Source organism: Psammomys obesus, unplaced genomic scaffold (assembly GCF_907164565.1).
Source record: "Psammomys obesus unplaced genomic scaffold, mPsaObe1.curated_primary_1811, whole genome shotgun sequence".
In the NCBI taxonomy this organism is placed as follows: Eukaryota; Metazoa; Chordata; class Mammalia; order Rodentia; family Muridae; genus Psammomys; species Psammomys obesus.
Genome location: NW_026585895.1, coordinates 11,579,884 through 11,585,883, shown reverse-complemented (window position 1 = coordinate 11,585,883; position 6,000 = coordinate 11,579,884).

Below are 6,000 nucleotides of genomic sequence, written 5' to 3'. Positions count from 1 at the left end.
TTCTTCTTCTTCTTCTTCTTCTTCTTCTTCTTCTTCTTCTTCTTCTTTTTCTGAGACAGGGTCTCTCTGTGTAGTCTTGGCTTTGCTGCACTTGCTTTGGAGACCAAGTTGGCCTCAAACTCACAGAGAATCACCTGCCTCTGCCTCTCCAAGTGCTGGGATTACAGGTGTGCACCATCTCACCCAGCTTATTTGTTTGGGTTTTTTTTTTTAAAACAAAACAAAACAAAACAAAACAGGGTTTCTCTGTGTAGCCCTAGCTGTCCTGGAACTGACTCTGTAGACCAAGCTGGCCTTAAACTCAGAGATCCACCTGCCTCTGCCACAGGGATAAAAGGTGTGCTCCACCACTACCCAGCAGAGATCCTCAATGTTTAAAAGACTTATTCTTGGGCTGGAGAGATGCCTCAGCAGTTAAGAGCACTGGCTGATCTTCCAGAGATCCTGAGTTCAATTCCCAGCAACCATATGGTGGCTCAGAAGCCATCTATACTGGGATCTGATGACCTCCTCTGTCAAGCAAGTGACCTATAGATAGAGCATAATGCACTCATATGTAAAATAAATAAATAATTCTTTTAAAAAAATATTTTATTCTGTGTGTGTGTGTGTAGTGCAGACATAGGTGTAGCTGTCCATGGAGTCCACAGAGGGCGCTGGATCCCTGTAGCACTGGAGTTATAGCCTGACATGAATGCTGAGAACAGAACTCCAAGCCTCTGCCACACGGCAAGCACTCTTAACTGCTGAACCATCACTCCAGCCCCCAGGCTGCGGCTATCTCACAGCAGATAATCCACCCTTTCACCAGCACCATCATCCCCGCACAGTAGGATTTAAGAAAGGGATAAACTCCTGAGAGTTCAGCCTATAGACCAGGATAAAACAAGGTACCAACCTAGGAAAACTCCCACCTAGCTTTACTGTGCTGTCTGGCGGGTACCCCACCCCACCCCCAGTGCCTTTCATGTCTGGAACCCATAGTAAGGAGAAAGAAGGTCTTAGTTTCAACCCAAGTATTCTTTCTTGCCATGCCCTTTTCTGGCTCCACCAAATATCTTTCAAGTTCTATGTAGTGGAGAAAACACAGAGCCTTAGGGTCTCTTACATTGTCCTGAGCTAGGAAAAATGTTTTCTTAGATTAGCTTAGACACACTCTCAATCTATCTCCCTGTTTTATCCACAGGAAAGGACATGCTCAAATGGCTTTAAATTGGCTCAGTGATGGCTGATTAAATACATAACATGAACTTTGTGGGCCATTAGCACCAAGCGTAAGCCTGAGAGCTTTAGACACAGGCTGGGTATCTTTAACACTCAAACCCTAACAGCCAAAGCTTAAGTGCCATTAGATTTCCAAACCCTACTGGTGGACCCAGAAATTCAATCCAGCGAAATCTGAATACCGTAGAAGCCCCCTTCTCAGAGTGCTCAGCCAGCTCTGGGTGAATTGACATCTTCAATGTCTCCCCAACAGCCCTGTTGGCAGTCTGCACCCAGACCTGGGGGGCTGCTTTGAATACAGCCATTTCCAAATTCCAAGGACTTTGTACCAATTTGATGGAGCTGAAATATACTTACTGGGTCATGGCTAGTGCTTAAAAATGTATACAGAACATCTGAGTTATTTATGTGGATAGCATGACATATTTTTCTGAAACGTGTTTACATTATTACTTTATTATATTATTACTTACACAGTGAAACATGACTACAAAAACCCCTCAACAGCAACAAAACCACTTAAAATTACGAAATGTTTTGTGAGGCATTTATAAAAGCAGGTCACTAAAAACTAAAGAATAATAACCATTGTCGAATTACCTGTAGGCTACAAAACTAGCATTAAGTCCATTTAGTTCACTTTACCTTGTCTGGATGAAACAGGAGCCTTCTAGGATTTTGATTCCTTGCCTTGGGTATTTTTGAAAGGGTATTTTACCCTTGTTCTTTAACAATTCCATACGTATATACAATGTATCTTGGTCATATACACCCCTGTTCTCACTTCCCCTTCTGTCCAGTATCTTGACACTTTAAGGAAAGTCCCCTCAGACAGGAAAGACAGATACTCTTCCACTGAAAAACAGCTGTCTTTACCCTTCAAACAGAGAGATTGATTCTCTAGTCCAAATCTAAAAAAAAAAAACAAAAAAAAACCGGTGAAGTTTTAGAAATCTTCTGTTCTGAGGATATTTTTCCCCTCTAAGGCCCTCGAATCCTTAACTATCAAAAATAAGATCACACACAAACAAACGCACACTCACTCTTGTGTATGCATGCATCGATACATATATGCAGATAAGCAATTTGAAGTAGTTTTCCAAAGCAACATTTAAAGTACATCTTGGAAAGGACCAAAAGTGATAAAACTCAGTCACAATTCTACTAAGAGGAGGCGGCAACTGCAGCAACCGGGCTGCTCTCTCCCAACTGTATTTTTTGAACTTTACGTACTTGAGATGCCGGCAAAGGGGAAATGCATCTGTATGCCTCTAAATTAACAAGCTGCTTCGTATGTTGTTTTCAACTCACCTTGCCCTGTGAAGAATCTTCTGCAACTGTGAACTTTCTACAAAAACAGAAAACAAGAACAAAACCCTTTCTCTGGGCATCTGTGAGCTTTTCTTAATCCGTCTGCCTTCGGAGGTGGAGCCAAGGTAAGGGTTCTGCCTTTATGAATGGATTAATGTCTTTATCTCAGAGAAGGGTTATCGTAAGGAGTGTTCTGTCATGAAAGCGCCCCTCCATTCTCACCTTTGTTTTGTCCGCCTGCCGTCTGCTATGGGCTGACACAGCTCTTGATACATTCTTGTGTGCCATGCTGGCGGGATTCACGTCTTTCAGAACCTTGGGCAAAATAAGCCCCTGTTCTCTTATAAATTACCCAGGTCCGACTGCTATCACACTGCAGAACAGTCTAAAACACTGAATAAACTCCGCTCGAGTCATTTCGGTTAACCTTCCAGGAAAGCTTGTGAGAGGGGCACTATTTTTAATTCTCCCCAGTTGAGAGCAGGTAGCTCAGGATTGTGGGGAGGAGGTGAAGGAACTTCAGGAACCCTGAGAGCTAGCGTGAGCCTGAGCTCAGATTTGGCTATGAAAGTCTTTCTCCGGAGTTGGGCTGTTACTTCCATGTGTCATCCGAAGGCATGGGGGGAGGGGGGGTCGAGGAGAGGAGGCGCTGGGTGGGGGTGGGGGTGGGGGTGGGGGTGGGGGTGGGGGCGGTCGTCCAATCCTTTGTCCCCGGAAACTAACTTCTGAGTCTGCAATCTGGGCTCGGAAGCAGCGAGTGAGAGGTAAGGGGAGAGAGACACGCAGCGGGGTTCTCTCCTTAATAGCAAACCCAAGTGTGGCCAGGGCAGGGCAGGAAGAGGGGGCGAGGGTCTCTGAGCCTTCTAACCACATTGCAAGACAAGACGGGGAAGGGCTTCGCTGAGGATCACGGGCCTTGTGGACCTCAGGTAGCCCGAACATCGTAACCCCGACATGGAAGGTTGGGGGGAGAGGTACCGGAGCCACAGACCCTCATCCACTCCAGCTCACACGCCAGGGTGCACATACTCCCACACTCCTCTTCTTCTGGTTACTAGGTGAGGTCCGTCTTCAGAAGAAGAGACTCCTTGGAGGGGTTGGTGAAAGAATCTGACCCCACCAGACCTTTCAAATCAAAGCCCCACATCTAAGACCTGCTCTTGACCTTTGCTTTCCAAGGCGCGGCCTGACCTCAGCCGGCTGCCCCAGCAGGGTCCCGCCGCCCCCGGCTGTGTGCACCTGGACAGGGCTGCTCTGTCCAAGGCGTGGTCCTCCCTAGTCTCACCCCACCCGGGGATGGGAGTCTCTCCCGGCAGGGAGGGCAGCTGGGTCAGGGGCTGATGTGTGGAGCCCAGGCCCACCCCCACACTCTGGTAGGAGGCCCGTGGCAGACGTGAGCCCTGCACACGAGGGGCTCCTCCCAGCTACGGGGGAATATCTGCAGTAGGGGTGCAGCTCCTCAGGGACGCAGCTGGGTGGACCTAGAAAGAGCAGAAAGGCCCAGGCCTAGGGAGAAGGAGTCAGACCCGGTTGCACAGTGCCAAGGATTTCTCAGTGCGTCTGTGCGCCCCAAGATGGCCCTGTCGGTGCTGCTGGAGGGCAGTGGCTGAGAACCGTGGTCAGAGTCTGATTGCTAGTTTGAGGGGTGAGGCATACAGTCCCGAATCTAGGAGTTTATAGGCAACAATCTGGCTTAAAACAATGAGAAACCTAGATAACTATGATCAGAGAAACACACACCAGACTCGTGATTCATAACACACACACACACACACACACACACACACACACACACACACACACACGCATGCACCACTACCACGATGGAAGTCACCAGGAAAATACAGAGTGTTTTAAGTGCAGCTAGCTTTGGGCCGAAAGCAAGTAACTGATGCTTTCCCAGCACATTCATCTACAACACAGAGTAATTTCCATACTTACAGTTGCTATGGGGGAAACAGAGATCATGCATTCCACAACAAACAACTAATGGCATACAAATGCAAACTCCTCATCAGATACCTCGACAAAAAAGGAAAAGAGAAAAGCAACAGGACTTTGCATCACCCTGACAGTGGTGGTCCCCAAGCTGGTTTTGACGCTAGGAGAACCAAGGGGTCCACAGGCCTGTCCAAAAAAATTCTTACAGCTGAACCCGGTGGCACACACATGTAATCTCAGCACTAGGGGAGGCAGAGGCAGGCGGATCTCTGTGCGTTTGAGGCCAGCCTGGTCTACAAAGTGAGTCCAGGACATTTAGGGCTACACAGAGAAACCCTGTCTCAAAAATAACAAAACAACAACAACAAAATTGCTTGTAAAATTGTCTTAAACCAGAATATTGTTAGCTCACTATCATTTAAAAAAAAAACACAAAACAGTTTGCTGCTTTTTACTAAATATATCTGGGAAGAGGGATGTTACAAAATCAAACACTGGGTGTCAAAACAAAGGAAATGATTAGGAAACTGGGTTAAATGGGGTAAAACAGATTCTTGGTTCACAGCAGGAGCTTCCGAGCCCTGGGTGCACTCTCTAACTCTGGGCAGGTCAGCTTCAGCGTTGCTCAGTGCTCCCCGCCACCCCTGCAGCTTGGCCTAACCCCATACTCAGTGCTTGGAAATTTTCAGGCCCGAGACACTTCTCCACCTCGGAACACTTGCGAAGAACTGAACTTCATAGATTGGGGAAGCAAAAAGTCGTCTAGTGTCTTTGTTCCAGGCACTGGAACAACTTTGTATACACAAAGTTGGAGAGATGGCTCCATGGCACTGATTCCCAGCACCCACAGGGTCGCTCACAACCATCCGAAACCCCGGGCCCAGCGGCTTCGACCTTCGCTCATTCGGTGTACACATGCGCATACAGGCGAAATGGTCACACACGTAAAAATGAAAGTAAAAAAACAAATCTTAAGAAGTTTTTGTTTTAAAAGCAATACATTAGCTCTGGATGAATTCCCAGACTCTATAGAAAGAGACACTAATCATGACAAAACTCAAACAGCTGTCAGGTAGATGAATGTTCTCAAGAGCTCTCAGCGGCCAGGAGCTGCAGAGAACGGAAGGAGTGAGGCCAGGTCCAGAGGGAATGCCAGGAAGGACGTGCTGACTGCCGCCATCCGGGGTCAGTTTCATTCATCAATGTTTAAAGAAAGGCCCCAAATGTGAAGGGTTTGTGAGGTTTATCCATTTTTAATTTGTGTTTCATTTCTTAAATTTATTTATTTGTTTATTAAGGGTTTTCAAGGCAGGGTCTCTCTGTGTAGCTCTGGCTATCATAAAACTCTGTAGACCAGGCAGGCCTCGAACTCAGAGATCTGCCTGTCTGTCTCCTGAGTGCAACCATGCCTGGCCTGATTTTTTAAAATCTTGTTTGCTAGTTCAACCACTTAGGAAAACAGTTGTGCAGGCATTGAGACACATTCTGTGCTCAGAGGTACAGGGCTGGTCTACTGTGAAGAAG